The sequence below is a fragment of the Rutidosis leptorrhynchoides genome, chromosome 3 (assembly GCF_046630445.1).
Source record: "Rutidosis leptorrhynchoides isolate AG116_Rl617_1_P2 chromosome 3, CSIRO_AGI_Rlap_v1, whole genome shotgun sequence".
NCBI classification, from domain to species: Eukaryota; Viridiplantae; Streptophyta; class Magnoliopsida; order Asterales; family Asteraceae; genus Rutidosis; species Rutidosis leptorrhynchoides.
The window spans coordinates 95,550,499-95,572,557 of NC_092335.1; positions in this window are offsets into that span (position 1 = coordinate 95,550,499).

A 22,059-nucleotide genomic window follows, 5' to 3' on the forward strand; every position below is an offset into this window, starting at 1 on the left:
ATTTTAAGCGCAAAGATAAATGACGATAATTAAAGTGCGTAAAATAATGACAATAAATAAAATGACAGTAAATAAAATTGCGAGTAATAAAATGACAGTAAATAAAGATACGATGAGAAATATAATAAAAGAATTATGCTTATTTAAACTTCCGTAATCATGATGTTTGACGTGTTGATTTTAATTTATTACCATGGGTTAATTGTCCTTTGTCCTGGTTTATTTGATACGTCTATCTGGTTTTTGTCCATAATAGTCCATCGGTCATAAATATAAAGTGCGAGTATCCTCGTCAAATTACCCTTATACCCGAAGTCAAATATTCCAACTGATTAAGGATTTAAACTGTGACGCAGTTATCACTTCTATCAACAATTACACCAGTTATCACTGTATGTAATCTACCCCTGTTTTAATTAGTTTATGAATATTAATTCATCCACTTGATCAGAATGAATAATCAATTACCCAACCCAATTGATTAATTAAATGATTATAACAGATTCCATATGAACGTCAGTAAATAGGACAACCATAATCATTATTAATTATTAGGTTAATTAATTTGAAGATAGGTTCGACACACTCCAATGAGTTGTCACTCAATTAGACAATACCCCCCATCTATTAATAGTCAATAGTCCAATTTCCACAAGTGTCGGTCTTTTGCCCAAACCTTAATTATGGTACAAAGTTCAATAACCCCGTCTTAATATTTTAGCCTAACATCACGATTACTTCGGCTCAAATAAGCATAATAATAACTTAGTTACGAGACATTAAATTAAAAAGGAAAGACATAACTTACAGTGGGTATTAATATCGTAGTATTACACGGGCAGAGTCTTGACTTAAAACCCGTAAATCATTTGTTACAATACTAAACTAAATCATAATTATTAAAATTATAATTAAAATTATAATTATTTATTTATGTTATATGTTTACAGAGAAGGAAAAGAAAAAGATGTGTTTGAGTTCGTGCATAAACTGCCTTTTTATAGGCATTTGGCCAGATTTTTACTGCCATGCGACTCGCATGGGTTTATGCCTATTTGCCATGCAACTCGCATGGCCACGCTGGACAGCTCACATATCTTTTGTCTTCTTGTTCGTCGACATATTTATTAAATATATATAAAATATAAATAATTTTAATAATTATTTATATATTATATTATATTTATGTGCATAGTAGACTAGATATTTTTGGTCCATTGCGTCGGGCGTTTCTTCTTGGCTCGGGTCCCGGTTCCGGATTTTCGGACGTCCTTTCGTACTATTTTATATCGTGTACTTTGCGTTCCGCAACTTGTACTCTTGTCATTTTTAGACGTTCTTCATCAATAATTTGAACCTTTTTATTTGTATCTTGTATATTTGAGCTTTTTGGACCTTTGTGTCTTTAATTCGTCGTTTTTGCCTTTTGTCTTCGCACTTATTTAATATAAACGAATATCACTTGAAAATGGAACAATTGCAACTAAAATCTTGTCTTTCTTGGGGGATTTTGCTATGAAATATATGTTCCTTTTTAGCCTTATCAGAGATTAAGATCTTCTTTAATTAAATGTGTAATCTGTCTCGATTACTATGTCTAATATTTCACTATAAATTGACCTCTTCCGTTTCATTTATTTTCACCACTCCTATAAGCTTCTTTCTTATTTCATACTTCCTAATAGATTGTGAAAATGCTTAATCCAGTTCTAATTCTTGATATACGTCTAACCTTCATATCCGTCATTCTTCTTTTTCATCTGGCGCCAGAAGAATCTATTCACTTATACTATACTCTTGGTTTTATAGTGTTTTTAGTCCTCCCTTGTCTTTATATTGCTATATTCATCGATATATACGGTTTATAATTTCTGGGTGGTTGTTGGGTTTTATATCTTCCTTTATATTTCGATGTCTCTGCTTCTGTCTTTTCATAATCATTGACATCCATAGTTAATACTCTCTCCAATTTACTGTGATTTATATATACTCCCATTGATATTTTGAAGCTTCATGCTTTTGTTTTATCTTCCTGACTTTAAATCAAGCGAATAATGGTCCAGAATTCGTAGGTATGAATTTCGGAATGAACATAATTAATGTTCTAAGAAAGAAACGGTAATAGCACAATCTGACTTGTCAAATTACCAGAATACCTCGAAAAAGACCGAATCATTAAGAAAATATTTTCTTGATAGTTTAGAGGTTAAATAGAATGAAAGAGTTATGTAACGTGGTTTATAATGAGGGTATGATCTGTGAACCATTATCACGTTCCATTAGAAACTCAGCATGACTTACTGTAATATAATCACGTTGATCAAGTGTCATTATATTATACTAACTCATGCATCAGTTCCCAACACTGCTTCAAAATATTCATAATTTAAACTCGAAGGTTTACAGAATATAGAAACTAAACAGTTTCCTTTATGATGTAATACAGATAACGCGAGGAGATAAATGATTTCAGATAAGGACAGTTATGAAAATATCTTCAAAAATATCGAGGATATTTATAATGAAATATATGATGATATCTTAAAATTTCTAATATCGAAGGATGATGATGAAGATTTGTCCGTAAAAGTTTAGAGTCAGGAGCAAGGTATTCATTAATATCTTCAGCAGATACTAAATCATTTGGATTCTTTGAAGGCAGGTTTAGTCTTTGTTATTTGTCTACAGCCTCCTTCATGATTTGCTTAATCCGTTTTCCAGTTCTAAACCTTCTCTTTTTCTGAGCTTTGCCAACACATAATTCTTTATCATCAAACTTTTGGCTGTTAAAGTCCTTTACAGTTTTTGCTACTTCATCAGCTTTTTCAACATTCAGTGTATTGATTCGTAGACTGGTTGCTTTTCAGAATTTCAGAATGAAAGCTCATAATTCTAAGAGATGAATGTTATATGTATACATATGATGTTCTAGTACAGTTTTGAATTCAAAGTATGGCATTTGAAAGATGTAAGAATCTAAGAGTGATGTTTTCTGTTAAATCTGGGCTTGGATTCTGATTTTTTTCTTTCCAAAATCAGAATATGTAATCAAATTTGGATGCGAATGGTTGTTTTGATTTCTATGAAAGAATGTATATTGTTGTGAATATAGTGAATATAGTTAATGATTGCTGAATCAGATTCGAAGAATGTAACATATTATTTGTGAATTTTTATATCTGTTGGGTATTACCTACCCGTTAAAAGTTTCACAAATAATATTTTGTACAAGAGAATTTTATCACAATTTTTATGAAAATATTAGTATGTATATTTTCTTCAAATGTAATACAAATTTAATGAGTTAATATCATATTAAGCTCATTTAATTTTCAGCTGGAACTAGAAATGAATAATCTCTAAAACTTTAGAAATTTCGTAATCTTCGTGGATTATCTCTTCAACGTAAATGAAATTATGAATCAATACTTCGTTATTCATTTTTATTGATATTTCCTCGGTGAATGATGTTAGTGCTCGTGGAATTCTTATGAACTTCATAAGATATAAATGATGTTTTCTAGAAAGTTTCGAGTACATCGAAGATAAAAGTGTAAAATCAAGCATGTAGTTGATTAATACACTAAGTTCATTATGAAATGGAATTCATTGAGTTGAAACAGATATTGTAGTTAACGATGGTTAAGTCGTTAACGAAGGATGTACATCATAGCATATTAGTAATATGAATTAACCGAGTAGTACCTGCTAGTTAAGATTCACACGTAATAGTTTAGTACGAAAAGATTTATTTTGATCTTATAATTCATATATATATATATATATATATATATATATATATATATATATATATATATATATATATATATATATATATATACATATAATTTCTTTAGAGGGAATGAGTTAATACTTCATAATTCGTTGATACGATATACGCGTTGTTGATTAGTGATGATGTTTGCGGTGATTATGGATCTGGCGGAGCTTGTGGTTGTTGTAGATGATGCTGATGCTGATGATGCTGATGGTACTGACGGTGCTGGTGCTAACAGATCTAGCTTGTAAATCGTGCACCATTCCGATCAGGGTTTTATTTCATCATTTATATTCGCTCATTCATCTGGTTTACAATTAGAACTAGAATAAGTAATCTCTAAAAAATTTTGACACTACATATTCTCTGCAGAATATTTCTTCGATGAAGTTATGAATCAATACTTCATCGTTTGTTGTTGTTGGTATTCCTTGGTATCTATGGTGCGTATGACGTTGATGTTCGAGGTACAGATTGTGATGTTAAGGTGTGGGATGCGGATGTTGTTGTTGGTGGTGGTGATGGTACTGTTGGTGTTGCTGATGGTGGTACTGTTGCTGCCGGTGCTGCTGCTGGTGCTTGTAACCTTTGCACCATGTTCTCCAAAGCCAGTACCCGAGCGTGAAGCTCGTTGACTTCTTCTATTACACAGGGATGATTGTCGGTTCGGATGAGCGGGTGAATGAGATTCAGAATTTGAGATAGTATATTATCGTGATGAGATACTCTGGAAATGAGAGAGAAAATGGTGTCTCGAACAGGTTCGCCGGTAAGTGCTTCAGGTTCTTCGCCAAGAGCGAAATGTGGTGGATGGAAGGGATCACCTTCTTCTTGTCTCCAATGAATAAGCAGGCTACGAACCCATCCCCAATTCATCCAGAATAGGTGATGGCTGATTGGTTGATCCATTCCGGTTACACTGTCTTCGGAATTCAGGTGAATATCCATATCGGAATAGCTGTCGGAGTTTAAGGAATTTGAACTAGATACGGGATCCATCTTGTATAATTAGGGAGATGATTTTTTGATATGAATTAGATTATAGAATTTAGTTTGGTATTCTTCAATACATAATTTACATATGTATATATAATACCAAATTCCATAAATCACGGAGAAATTTTTGAAAGATGTCAGGAAAAGTTTATAGTAACAGATACGCTAAGATATGAATTTTTGTCTATACACTATTTATGCAATAAATGCAGGAAAACGTGTCTAGACTTAAGAATGATAAGCATGTAATTTCTGACAAGAAATGATAAGCAAAACTTTTAACATGCAGACACGGTCGAAGTCCAGACTTACTAATGCATCTTAACAACTATCAGTTAGACACACTCATGCAAGACCTGGTTTGCTAGGACCAACGCTCTGATACCAACTGTGACGATCGCTCCAAATCCATATGGAAGAACACGTCATTCATCGATTTCATTGCGAGGTATTTGACCTCTATATGATACGTTTTCTAAACATTGCATTCTTTTGAAAAGGCACACCATAAATGAATATTTAAATTAACGGTTTTCGACATCTGATGATTTCTACATATAGACAATCACCGTAAATAATAGTTTACAATAGTACTTCCGTTGACAATGCAGTCAAAATAAGACACATGGTGATGATTTGGTGAATGCAACGTTTCCTTGAAAAATATGCCATGTAAGACACCATGTGTGATGACCCGGGAATTTTCGACCAAATTTAAACCTGAATCTTATTTGATTTCGATAATATGAGCAAAGTCTGTTATCTTGAGTCTCAAAAATTTTTGAACTATTATCATGTATGCAATTACCCTCGACTGTTTCCGACGAATCACGAACAATTGTTATAAATAAATATGTATATGTATATGTATATATATATATATATATATATATATATAAGTTTATATAATAAATTGAAATAATAAAATATAATTTAAACATAAGAATTAAATATGTAAAATAAGATACAAATAATTAAGTTGTAATTTAAAATAAATTTAAATCTAAATATGATTTCTATAAATAATTATTATTATATGTATATTGAAATTTGTATATATGAAAGATATGAATACTATATTTATTATATAATTATTAAATACTACACAATTAGTAATATGTAATAATAATGTATTAAATTACAAGTTAAAAATATAATTGTTATATTAATGTTATTACTTTCATTATTATTATTAAAATTAATATCAGTATTATTAATATTATTATTTTAATACATATATAGATATGAAAAGAGATACAGGTAACTTGTTATAGCATTATTATTATTAGATATCATTACTATTATCATTAAAATCATTAATATTATTATAATTATCATTATTATTAATACTATAAAAATAATACAATTTATTATTATTATCTTTAGTAGTATTATTATATCATTTTTATAATTATAATTATTAGTATTATTATTTATTATTAGAAGTAGTATTATTAATTAATATTATTTGTATTATTATTAATTATTATTATTAATAGAATTATTATTATTAATTACATGTATTATTTATATAAATTATGAAATCATACTCCATTATATGGGTTTGTTTCACGTCCCCATCCAGTCTAATTTTTTTTCTTTTTAATTGATTCTTTCTATCTTTAAATTGTACGAATCATACATCAAACAAAGGAATACTCCAAAAATTTAGTTGAAGGTCACAATCTGATTTATCTATTTATTATTATTATTTTTTATTTATTTATTTCTGTTTCTAATTTCTGTTACTGTCGACTGAATCCCATATAAAACTCGACAAAATTAATGGGTTAAGATTTCATTCAATCTTCTATCACCTATTACAAGTAATACACTACTATTAAATGTTTTAAATCGATTAAATATTACAGAATATACAAGAACAGACTTGATATTTCTGTTCTTGTAACTTTTTTCTCAATTTTCGAATCTGAATGAAACTTTAAAATGTAACAATGTAGTCCTGTTAGGAATCTCATCTTTAAACTGTCTGTAAAAATTCAAATCCCAATTCCAAATAACAAGAACGAATTTTGGAGTCAAACTTTAAATTTTAAAAGTCAACAGATTGTTCTTCGGGAAAATTCAAATCGTTGTTGATGTTTCAGACTCAATTGATTATTCAAAAAGCTTCTAGGAACGTTTTACTATCAATTTCATTTTATAACTTCAATCAAAAACTTGCTTAAATTCAAAATCACTACTTGAGTTTAATTTTTTTTTCTCGGACGCTGCTGCTGTTTCTTTATTATTATTTTTTTTTGTCTATTTAGTTGAGGTAACAATCACAAGTGTTATGTGTTATTATTAAAAACCTAAAACCAAAACACTTAATTCACTAAATTGGGTATTAAACCTCTAGTCGATCGAATTAGTTAAGAAGAAGATGAAGAGACAGAGAAATAGATTAAGTATAAATGGGATAGGAAATATAACAGATAAGCAGAATTGGAGGAACGGTTATGGGGGTTAGCAAGTGTACGCGAGGTCTCGAGTTCGAGTCCCGTTAGCAGCAGTTATCTTTTTAAGACTTTTTTTTTGAGGTAGTCTCCATTTTTTTATTATTATTATTATTATTATTATTATTATTATTATTGTTATTATTATTGTTGTTGTTGAATTATTATTGTTATTGTTATTGTTAGTACTAATTATTATTGTTATAATTGTTAGTATTACTAAAGTTATTATAATTACTTAGTATTATTATCATTATTAGGAACATAATAAAATTAATATTACAACCATTATAATTTGTGACAAAATAATGCAACTTATTATTATTTTTGTAAATATTAGTAATTGTACCATTTTTAGTACTATTACTATTATTATAAATATGTCTAGGATTATTATTATTGTTATTATAAAATAATACAAGTTATTATTACTCTCACTAATATTAGTATAAATATCATTTTCGTAATTATTAGTTTTACTATTATTATTATAAACATAAGTATCAATTTTAACAATATGATTATTAATATTAGTATTATCAATATTAAGAAAGTTATTATTATTAGTAAATCATTATTATCAAAACTATCATTTTCGTTACAAATAAATATTTTGTACCTAAATTATACCTAATACATATATTATAATCATATTAATAATTTATATATCACATATCAAATTTAATAACATTATTTATATAAATACTTATATATATAACGAATTAAGAATATTTTCATATAATACTAACCATATATATATATATATATATATATATATATATATATATATATATATATATATATATATATATATATATATATATATATATATATATATATATATATATATATATATATATATAGATATATTAATATAACCAAATATACAGATATTAAACATTTTAAATTATATACACAAACTAAATAAGTTAATATATAATTCAAGTTATAATATATAAACTTGTTCGAATATGATTATATATTTTAATATATATACAAATGATATAGGTTCGTGAATCCAAGGCCAACCTTACTTTTGTTCAATGTCGTTCTATGTATTTTTACTACAAAATACATTAGGTGAGTTTCATTAATCCCTTTTTAAATGCTTTTGCAATATATATTTTTGGGGACTGAGAATACATGCGCTGTTTTTATAACTGTTTTACGAAATAGACACACGTAATCGAAATTACTTTCTATGGTTGAATGATCGAAACTGAATATGCCCCTTTTTAGTCTGGTAATCTAAGAATTAGGGAACAGACACCCTAATTGACGCGAATCCTAAAGATAGATCTATCGGGCCCAACAAGCCCCATCCAAAGTACCGGATGCTTTAGTACTTCGAAATTTATATCATGTCCGAAGAAGGATCCCGGAATGATGGGGATATTCTTATATGCATATTGTTAATGTCGGTTACCAGGTGTTCAATCCATATGAATGATATTTTTGTCTCTATGCATGGGACGTATGTTTATGAGAAATGGAAATATGAAATCTTGTGGTCTATTAAAATTATGAAATGATTATTTATGTTAAACTAATGAACTCACCAACCTTTTGGTTGACACTTTAAAGCATGTTTATTCTCTGGTATGAAAGAAGTCTTCCGCTGTGAAATTGCTCATTTTAAAGATATTACTAGGAGTCATTCATGACATTTTTCAAAAGACGTTGCATTCGAGTCGTTGAGTTCATCAAGATTAATATTAAGTCATTTATAGTTTAGATATATTATGAAATGGTATGCATGCCGTCAACTTTCGATGTAATGAAAGATTGTCTTTTCAAAAACGAATGCAATGTTTGTAAAATGTATCATATAGAGGTCAAGTACCTCGCGATGTAATCAACTGTTGTGAATCGTTTATAATCGATATGGACTTCGTCCGAATGGATTAGGACAGGGCATTTTAGTTGGTATCAGAGCGGTGGTCTTAGCGAACCAGGTCTTGCATTAGTGTGTCTAACTGATAGTTGCTTAGATGCCTTAGTGAGTCTGGACTTCGACCGTGTCTGCATGTCAAAAGTTTTGCTTATCGTTTTTGTCGGAAATCATCTGCTTATCATCTTTAGAAAATTACCTGCTCATTATTCTTAGTCTAGACACGTTTTATTGCATTGACTGCATGAATAGTGTATAGACAAAATTCATATCTTGGCATATCTGTTATTGTTATCTTTGCCTGACAACTTCCGTAGATTCCTCCGTAACTTATGGGATATTAGTATTGTATATGCATATGTAAATTATGTATTGCAGAGTACTAATCTACATCCTATAATCTATTTCTTATCAAAAATCCTTCATCTGATCGTACAAGATGAATCCCACAATTAGTTCGAGTCCCTTAGATTTCGATAACTATTCTGATAGTTATTCCGACAGCTATTCCGATATGGAGTTTCACGTAAGCTGCGAATAGCAGTGTCACCAGAATGAATCAACCAATCAGCCATCCCCAATTTATCTGATAGGTTCGTAGTCGACTTAATCAATGGAGACGCGAAGAAGGCGATCCTTTCACCAACCGAATTTACCTCTTGGCGATGAACCTGAAACACTTACCGACGAACCTGTTTGTAATACTATTTTCTCTCTCATTTCTCGAATATCTCGCCAAGATTATATTCTATCTAAAATTCTAAACCTTATTCATCCGCTCGTTCCGACCGACAATCATCCCGGAGTAATAAGTCAACGAGCTTCGCACCCGAGTTGTAGCCTTAGAAAATATGGTGCAAAACGTACCAGCTGAGGCAACATCACCTGCACCAACAGTACCATCAGTAACAACATCAGTACCATCAATAATCCATGCCTCAATATCACCATCTGTACTTCGAATATGATCTTCGTTCTACATATCGTTCTACCTCATCTATCTTCGTTCGACATGGCGATTATGTAATCTCTAATGTTTTAGAGATTATATATTCTTGTTCTAACGGTAAATCAAATGAGATTAATATCATATTGACTCATTAAATCCATGATTACATCTGAAGAAAATATATATGCTTATATATTTTCATAAGGATTGTAATTAGAAATTCTTCGTACAAACTGTTAATGGTGAAAATATTTTAACGGGTAGGTAATACCCGAGAAATATTTAGATTTCACAATAATATGTTATACTGTACATTCTTCAATTCAGATTCAACTGTCATTAACTATACTACTTACATCCACCGATATACTTATCCGTTCACCAAAGAATAGCTATTTTCATTCAAATTCAATTTCATATTTGGATTTTGACCTATCAGAATCCAACAAGTGGCATAATGAAGAAATAATAGACACAATAAAAAATTGATTAGAAACAGACTAATTAACAATATGAAATTTTGTTAAGAATTCACGCTAACTGTTCCTAGCTAATTATTCCTATCTAACTGATTAAATTTTATTTATCGCAATTTAATTATCGCAATTTACATTCTCTCAATTTTATTTATCCTCATTTAATTTCTGTTATTAACTTTACGCACATTATTTATCGTCATTTAATTTCTGTTATTTATTTTTACGCACATTAAATATCGGGACACGTATACAAGGTTTTGACATATCATATCGACACATCTATATATATTATTTGGAATCACCATAGACACTCTATATGCAGTAATGATCGAGTTCTCTATACAGGGTTGAGGTTGATTCTCAAATAATATATATACTTTGAGTTGTGATCGAGTCTGAGACGAATACGGGTCACGATACGTATTAATTAATTCGAATATTATATATTAAATTATATATGAATTATTGGACTGTCAACTGTGGACTATCAACTGAGGACTACCAACATTGGACAATTAAAATGAATTAAAATATTGATTATAACATATGAAACAAAACAATTCTTCAAGTTTGCCACTTGATTTCATCTTAAACCTCATTTGTATCTTAACGATTACAATCTGCGTTCAAACCTTTCATGATTCTTGAAAACACCTCAATTGAAAGGATGAACCAACCGCACTTCATCTATGAAAGAAAAGATTGACGCATATAGTAATGCACCTGAAGACTCCCGGACCCTAAGTAAAAGTTTAAAACGTGTTTGTGTTAGCTCTTTTGACATTGTTATTACCGAAAATAACATTGCAACTCTTTTTCAAATTAGCCAATTTTATCACAGCTTCAACAAATCAACTTCAACTTCCATTCGAATTAGTCTTATTATAACCTCGATATATAAGTTTGCCTGTCATCATCGTTACCGAAGAACCGTTTATATTTCACCACATTAGCAGTAAAATTACCAGCACTTCAATGAATTTAGACTTTCCGAAAAATCATTATATTCATTAAAACCCCATCTTGTATTCATCTATACCCTGTAACAATAATGGCCATACCAATTACCGGGAATCAGCAATCAGTATTTCGAATCTCGTAGCGTTTCTACATCAATAGTTATATGTATACATATAACAATTATCTCCTAGAATTACGATCTTCAATTCTGAAATTTTGAAAAGGCACCCAGTTTATGAATCGATACTCTGAATGCTGAAAAAGCTGAATGAAGCAGCAGAAACTGTAGGCAACCGTAAACAACCTTAGTCATCGAAAGTTTGATGATAAAGAAGAGTATGTTGGAAAAGCTCAGAAACTTTGGAACTGGAAAACGGATTGAACTAACCATGAAGGAGACCAAGGTCAAATACAAAGACCATACCCTATATTCAAAGAATCCAGATAATTCTGGATCCGCTGAAATCTTTAGAGAATATCTTGCTCCGAAGTCATGTTAAAATCTTGCGGAAAACCTTTCTCCATCAATTATAGAATTTAGAAATTCCAAAAATATCCTCATCAATATCTTCGATATTTCTGAGAATATTTTCATAAATAATCTCGTCCGAAAATTATATACCTCTTCGTGCTTCCTGTGTATCATTATATTGGAAACATTCAATAGAAAATTTAGTACCGAAAAGCAGATTATGCGAAACTATGAAGAAAGTCGTGGCAAATCACAAAGAATAAGTTTGACTTCAAAGAATCCAAATGATTCAATGCCTGCTAAAGTCTTTAGTGAATATCTTGCTCTTTACTCTAAACCCTTGTGGATAATAGTTTCTATCATCCTCTGATCTTAGATATTCTGAGATATTATCGTATCTTTCATTATAAATATCCTCGATATTTCTGAATATATTTTCATAACTAATCTTATCTGGAATTATTAATCTATTCATGATATCAGTGTTACATCATATAGAAACTGTTAGTTTCTATATTCTGTAAACTTTCGAGCTTAAAATATGAATGTTATTGAAGTAATGTTGGGAACTGATGCATGATTTAGTATAATATAATGACACTTGATCAACGTGATTATATTACAGTAAGTCATGCTGAGTTCTAATGGGACATGATGGTTCACAGTAGATCATACCACCATCATGTGTCATGTTACATAACTCTTTCATTCTAATTAACTTCTGAACATATCAAGAAAGTATATTCTTGATAGCTCTATTCTCAATTATTCTGGTAATTTGACGAATCAAATCGTGCTATTACGTTCTTTCTTGATTATAACATTAAATTCATTCAAAACTCCATACTTACAAATTCTAGACCATTACTCGTTTTACTAGAGATCGAGAGGAGATTAAAAAGACGAAGAGCTCCGAAACATAAAGGAAGATATAAAACTCGACAACAACACTGAAATTACAATAAAAAAAAAGAGTTAAAACATCACGACAATTAAAAATTTAAAAGATTACAATCAAACTACTTGTCGTCATCAATTGTCATCTGCAAAGTAGCGTTCACCAGTCATTTCACCATCCGTGAGGTACATCGGTATTTCTCATGATGTCTCAACTGCTGCTTCAGCTGATTCATCGAGGTAACGATAACCCAACGTCTCTTCATCTTCAAGAACCGCATACAAAGAAATGCGTTTACCGCGATCTTCAATGGTATCTTTTATAAAGTACCATTGATCATCGGTACACAGAAAATTTGCCCTACAATCCGCATCATAATCATCTTTATAAAAGAACACATACGTGAATTCACACGGAACTTTTTCCTTCAGAAAGGATAGCAAGTCTTGTAAACCAACATCACGAATGTCGATATCTTCAAACGAAATACTATCGCCCCACTTATATTCCTTCATTTGATTACGGAAATCACCTCCGTAATGAACATCGAATGAAACAATCATTGGGGGAAGTGTTAACATTTTGCATTTTGGGAGTGTTTGATGTTGATTTTGAGAAAGGTGGAAATATAAAAGAAATATATGTTTGAGTGTATAAAATGAAGTATATGGTTGGTGTTTTTATAGTGTAAAGGTGACCGTTGGGATAGCCGTTGAAATTTTTTTTATTTTACTAACGGCTAAAAATTTGGGCAAGTTTTTGGGCGAAGGTGGACGATGCCCGTTGGGACCTCTCTCATGATTGTTTCATTCGTGCTATTCGAATAATCGAATTATTTTATCTGTATTATTCTGTAATGATGAAAACTCTATTTATCAGCTCATATTCGTCAAGAAAAACATATTTATTGTTAGCCATGACGACCTCACTCAAATTTCGGGACGAAATTTCTTTAACGGGTAGGTACTGTGATGACCCGGGAATTTCCGACCAAATTTAAACCTGAATCTTATTTAATTTCGATACGATAAGCAAAGTCTGTTATCTTGAGTCTCAAAAAATTTTGAACTATTATCATGTATGCAATTACCCTCGACTGTTTTCGACGAATCACGAACAATTGTTATAAATAAATATGTATATGTATGTATATATATATATATATATATATATATATATATATAATAAATTGAAATAATAAAATATAATTTAAACATAAGAATTAAATATGTAAAATAAGATACAAATAATTAAGCTGTAATTTAAAATAAAGCTATATCTAAATATGATTTCTATAAATAATTATTATTATATGTATATTGAAATTTGTATATATGAAAGATATGAATACTATATTTATTATATAATTATTAAATACTACACAATTAGTAATATGTAATAATAATGTATTAAATTACAAGTTAAAAATATAATTGTTATATTAATGTTATTAATTTCATTATTATTATTAAAATTAATATCAGTATTATTAATATTATTATTTTAATACATATATAGATATGAAAGGAGATACAGGTAACTTGTTATATCATTATTATTATTAGATATCATTACTATTATCATTAAAATCATTAATATTATTATAATTATCATTATTATTAATACTATAAAAATAATACAATTTATTATTATTATCTTTAGTAGTATTATTATATCATTTTTATAATTATAATTATTAGTATTATTATTTATTATTAGAAGTAGTATTATTAATTAATATTATTTGTATTATTATTAATTATTATTATTAATAGAATTATTATTATTAATTACATGTATTATTTATATAAATTATGAAATCATACTCCATTATATGGTTTTGCTTCACGTCCCCATCCAGTCCAATTTTTTTTCTTTTTAATTGATTCTTTCTATCTTTAAATTGTACGAATCATACATCAAACAAAGGAATACTCCAAAAATTTAGTTGAAGGTCACAATCTGATTTATCTATTTATTATTATTATTATTATTTTTTATTTCTGTTTCTAATTTCTGTTACTGTTGACTGAATCCCATATAAAACTCGACAAAATTCATGGGTTAAGATTTCATTCAATCTTCTATCACCTATTACAAGTAATACACTACTATTAAATGTTTTAAATCGATTAAATATTACAGAATATACAAGAACAGACTTGATATCTCTGTTCTTGTAACTTTTTTCTCAATTTTCGAATCTGAATGAAAATTTAAAATGTAACAATGTAATCCTGTTAGGAATCTCATCTTTAAACTGTCTGTAAAAATTCAAATCCCAATTCCAAATAACAAGAACGAATTTTGGAGTCAAACTTTAAATTTTAAAAGTCAACAGATTGTTCTTCGGGAAAATTCAAATCGTTGTTGATGTTTCAGACTCAATTGATTATTCAAAAAGCTTCTAGGAACGTTTTACTATCAATTTCATTTTATAACTTCAATCAAAAACTGTCTTAAATTCAAAATCACTACTTGAGTTTTTTTTTTCCTCGGACGCTGCTGCTGTTTCTTTATTTTTTTTTTTGTCTGTTTAATTAAGGTAACAATCACAAGTGTTATGTGTTATTATTAAAAACCTAAAACCAAAACACTTAATTCACTAAATTGGGTATTAAACCTCTGGTCGATCGAATTAGTTAAGAAGAAGATGAAGAGACAGAGAAATAGATTAAGTATAAATGGGATAGGAAATATAACAGATAAGCAGAATTGGAGGAACGGTTATGGGGGTTAGCAAGTGTACGCGAGGTCTCGGGTTCGAGTCCCATTAGCAGCAGTTATCTTTTTAAGACTTTTTTTTTTGAGGTAGTCTCCATTTTTTATTATTATTATTATTGTTATTATTATTGTTGTTGTTGAATTATTATTGTTATTGTTATTGTTAGTACTAATTATTATTGTTATAATTGTTAGTATTACTAAAGTTATTATAATTACTTAGTATTATTATCATTATTAGGAACATAATAAAATTATTATTACAACCATTATAATTTGTGACAAAATAATGCAACTTATTATTATTTTTGTAAATATTAGTAATTGTACCATTTTTAGTACTATTACTATTATTATAAATATGTCTAGGATTATTATTATTGTTATTATAAAACAATACAAGTTATTATTACTCTCACTAATATTAGTATAAATATCATTTTCGTAATTATTAGTTTTACTATTATTATTATAAACATAAGTATCAATTTTAACAATATGATTATTAATATTAGTATTATCAATATTAAGAAAGTTATTATTATTAGTAAATCATTATTATCAAAACTATCATTTTCGTTACAAATAAATATTTTGTACCTAAATTATACCTAATACATATATTATAATCATATTAATAATTTATATATCACATATCAAATTTAATAACATTATTTATATAAATACTTATATATATAACGAATTAACAATATTTTCATATAATACTAACCATATATATATATATATATATATATATATATATATATAGATATATATATATAGATATATTAATATAACCAAATATACAGATATTAAACATTTTAAATTATATACACAAACTAAATAAGTTAATATATAATTCAAGTTATAATATATAAACTTGTTCGAATATGATTATATATTTTAATATATATACAAATGATATAGGTTCGTGAATCCAAGGCCAACCTTACTTTTGTTCAATGTCGTTCTATGTATTTTTACTACAAAATACATTAGGTGAGTTTCATTAATCCCTTTTTAAATGCTTTTACAATATATATTTTTGGGGACTGAGAATACATGCGCTGTTTTTATAACTGTTTTACGAAATAGACACAAGTAATCGAAATTACGTTCTATGGTTGAATGATTGAAACTGAATATGCCCCTTTTTAGTCTGGTAATCTAAGAATTAGGGAACAGACACCCTAATTGACGCGAATCCTAAAGATAGATCTATCGGGCCCAACAAGCCTCATCCAAAGTACCGGATGCTTTAGTACTTCGAAATTTATATCATGTCCGAAGGAGGATCCCGGAATGATGGGGATATTCTTATATGCATATTGTTAATGTCGGTTACCAGGTGTTCAATCCATATGAATGATATTTTTGTCTCTATACATGGGACGTATGTTTATGAGAAATGAAAATATGAAATCTTGTGGTCTATTAAAATTATGAAATGATTATTTATGTTAAACTAATAAACTCACCAACCTTTTGGTTAACACTTTAAAGCATGTTTATTCTCAGGTATGAAAGAAGTCTTCCACTGTGAAATTGCTCATTTTAAAGATATTACTTGGAGTCATTCATGACATTTTTCAAAAGACGTTGCATTCGAGTCGTTGAGTTCATCAAGATTAATATTAAGTCATTTATAGTTTAGATATATTATGAAATGGTATGCATGCCGTCAACTTTCGATGTAATGAAAGATTGTCTTTTCAAAAACGAATGCAATGTTTGTAAAATGTATCATATAGAGGTCAAGTACCTCGCGATGTAATCAACTGTAGTGAATCATTTATAATCGATATGAACTTCGTCCGAATGGATTAGGACGGGGCGTTTCACCATGCACATAGTTTGTCTAACATATAAGCTAACAGCGGAAGACTTCTAGGGAAACTGAGAATAAACATGCTAACAAGTGTCAACACAAAGGTTGGTGAGTTCATAGTTTTAATGTTTTGCATAATCTGTACATAAAGGTGGATCACAAGATTTCAGTTGTTTCATCCAGAAACGTTTATCAAAATATTCTACAAAATTGAGCACCCTGGTAACTAAACTTAACGCATATATAATTTCTACCATTTGTATAATCATCTTAATAATACACGCAAACCAACGTGTACGCTTCTCAAATAGCATACGTCCGTTAAAAGGCTAGTGCTCTAGCTCGGACGGGGATATCAAGCCCTATAGATCCATATACTACTACTCGCGCCCACCAGTTCTTATAACTGGCAGTTACTAGTTACCAAAGCTAAGGGATTTTCGGTTCAAACTCAGTATAGAATTTAGTATGTACTTGTGTCCATTGTGTTTAAAATAAAGTGCATGTATTCTCAGCCCAAAAATATAGATTGCAAAAGCAATTAAAAAGGGAGCAAATGAAACTCACCTTAGCAACACATAAAGTCGTTCATCGAAATGTGACCGAAACTCGAAATACCAAATAACCGTAGATCTCAACCTAGAGAACATATGTTGGTCAATAAATGTCTATCAAGCTAGGTCAGGTCATAGTGTATCATAATCCTAATGCTCGAGATCGACATACAAAAGTTATCCAAAGTCGTTTCAAAAAGTCAATTTTGACAATAGTTCAACAAAACGAGACGTGCCTTATATAAGGATTCATTTACTCGGCTGGTAATATTCAAAAATCCAATTTATCAATCTTACAAACAAGTTGTTGAAATATTAATTGCAAATTCAAAAGCAGTTCCAATTAACGTCAATCATAATTCAATTGACCATATCTTTTAATTCGTTCATCGAAATTACGCGATTTCTAAATGAAAAGTTATTGATTTTTTGCCAGCTTTCCAAAAACATGCATATCATATACCTTTTATCAGTAATATATGTATTTAATTCGTGATTCATCATAAACTATTTAACGACGAAATTTAGCATAAAAGCATGCATAAATATATATACTCGAGCACTAGACATGGATACACAATTAATATATAAAAGATAAGATATGAATGCTCACGTATCAATATTGTGATTCAATATTGCAGGAAAGTACGTAGACGTAACAGAGATGATAAACACTAGGTTTGATTTGCAAACAATACACATAACCTCCATAGCTATAACTCATAGTTTCCTTAGCTCTATCCCTTTTGAAAACCCATTTTGAAATAACCCGAACAGCACTTCGTCGTAGTATTTTATGTGTAATAATACTACTATTAATAATATTAATACTCTTAATAATAATAATATAATTAATAATAATAATAATAATAATAATAATAATAATAATAATAATATATATATATATATATATATATATATATATATATTATTATTATTATTATATATATATATATATATATATAATACAGAGTAATATAGAGATGGAGAGATTTGTGAATCAATAAACAGAATTCGATCGAATTTATAGTGGTTGGCCTGTCCAGGGTTGCCATGCGATCGCATGGCTTCATAGGCCATATCCCATGCGATCGCATGGGATGATTTTACAGCTCACATCTGTTTTTGTACACTAGTTCGTCGACATAATAAAATAATATATAATTTATATTAATTAATTATATATTATATTATATTCCCGTGCATAGTTGATTTGTTATTTTTGTTCTGATAAGTCGTACGTCGTCACTCGACTTATGTCCCGATTCCGGTTTTTCGAACGTTGTTTCGTACGCTTAGAAAACTAGTACTTTTCGTTACGCGACGTGTACCTTTATCAAAAATTAAACTTAATCATTGATAAACTATGTCACTCGAAGTGTAGCTTTAATCAATTAAGTGTTTTGGTTATTTGCTTCTATAAATCATCGTCTCGTAGTATATACATATACATATATACATTTCCATTTTGAAATAGTGTTTTACTGTAGCAAAGTTACTGATGTCAAAGCTAAGGGGTATAAAATACTGTTATATTTTACAAGGAAATACTATTAAATACGATACAATTTTACACAAGATATTTATTTATTTATAGAATGGATATACTAAAACCTTGCTACAACACTTATAGGCAGTGTACCTAATCGTACAGTAGTGTAGTTTTTAGTAAGTCCGGTTCGTTCCACAGGGAAAATCTTTAAATAAAGCTTAACGCTATATTAGTTTACTTTTATAAAAATACAAATATATATATAAGTAATATTATTATTATAAAGGGGGATTTTTACCGTTTAATGACCGGTTTGTCGATTTTAAAACTTTAGTCGCAGTTAAAACCAAATGTAAAATATTAAATAAATAAAAGACTTAATTTAAAGCGTAAAGTAAATAACGATAATGAAATTGCGAATAATAAAAGTGCGTTAAAATAAACTTGCGATAATTAAAAAGTGCAATTAAATACAATAACAATAAAAATGCGATAATTAGAAGTGCAATTAAATATAAAATAAAGGAAATTAAATATGAAATAAAAGAATTATGCTTATTTAAACTTCCGTAATCATGATGTTTGACGTGTTGATTTTAGTTTTATGCCCATGGGTTAATTGTCCTTTGTCCTGGATTATTTAATATGTCCGTCTGGATTTTGTCCATAACAGTCCATCAGTCATAAATATAAAGTGCGAGTATCCTCGTCAAATTATCCTTATACCCGAAGTCAAATATTCCAACTAATTGGGGACTTAAACTGTAACAAGATTTTAATACTTTGTTTAATAATTACACCAGGATGTCGACTGAGTGTAACCCAAGGTTTTAATACTTTGTTAACAATTATGCCAAGTGTCCTTGTACATAATTTCACCCCTGTTTTAATAATTCTAATGACTATTAATCCATTCCCGTGTCCGGTTAAATGAACGATTATTCGTACATATAAATACCCCGCCCATCGTGTCCGATCGAGTGTATATGGTAATTTATGGCTATGTCCAATTATAAATCTTTATATTAACATTAACAAACTATCATTTAGTTAAACAAATATAAAGCCCATTAATAGCCCATAGTCTAATTTCCACAAGTGTCGTTCTTTTGTCCAAACCCCAATTATGGTACAAAGCTCAATTACCCAATTTTAGTAATTAGCCCAACATCATGATTACTTCGGATTAAATAAGCATAATAATGACTTAGCTACGAGACATTAAATTAAAAAGGTTGAACATAACTTACAATGATTAAAATAGCGTAGCGTTACACTGACAGAATTTCGACTTACACCCTTACAACATTCGCTAACATACCCTTATTATTAGGATTTAAAATTAAAATTAAAATTAAAATATAAATATAAATATAAATATTACGTATAGATATAGAGATATTGATATATTGGATATTAAAATGATCAGAATTCGTTTGCTTTTATAGGGAATTGAGTTCAGGGGGTCTCCGCGACTCGCGTAATTTTTGCACTGCAAACTCCGCAACTCGCGGAGTTTGCTTTTACAGCTCACACAAGTTTGGAGCCTTTCTTGCCGACGGTTTATAATATATTATATAATATATAAATAATTATAAGAATTATTTAAATATTATATTATATTTATGTGCATAGTTGACTTGTAATTTTTAGTCCGTTGCGTCGAGCGTTGAGAGTTGACTCTGGTCCCAGTTCCGGATTTTCGAACGTCCTTGCGAATAATTTAATATCTTGTACTTTGTGTTTTGAATCTTGTACTTTGTGTTTTGAATCTTGTACTCTTGTAATTTCGAGACGTTTCTTATCAATAATTGGAACCACTTTGATTGTATTTTGTACTTTTGAGCTTTTTGGACCTTTGTGTCTTCAATTCGTCGAATCTGTCTTTTGTCTTCACCTTTTATTATTTAAACGAATATCACTTTTAAATAGAACAATTGCAACTAAAAGCTTGTCTTTCTTGGGGAATAATGCTATGAAATATATGTTCGTTTTTAGCATTATCAAATATTCCCACACTTGAGCGTTGCTTGTCCTCAAGCAATATAGTCTTGAAATACAAGAATCGCTTCTTTATTCTTCACACTTTGTACATCAGTGATTTCTATACGGCGGTATAAACAATGGTAGTAACGATATGGTTTACAGTCCCACATGACTATAAAAATTTAGATCCATTAAGGAAATTGGATCTTTATGAAAACATTTGATCTTTTGAAAATTAAATCTAGTTTTTACCCTAGATAAGTTTTCCGGAATAACCCTTCACCGGTGTTTGCAAAATATTTTTGTGGGTTTGGTGGGTTTCATATTTGAAAATTTTAGCTCAAAACTTATGGTTTTGTGTCACCCACTTGCTAACCTTGTATTAGGAAAGCAACACGTCCAGTTTACTTGTCCCGTATATTACCTTTCGGTAAACTACCGTCCGGTTGTAAAGGAAAGCGTTGAACAAGCAACTGTTAAGGCAATGTCCCCTGACATGCTTTTAATTATGGTCTATAACGTGTCGGACGCAATTACTATCCTTTGTAGGAGCAATAGTAAAGCTCACCCTTATAATTTTTTGGTCTGGCACA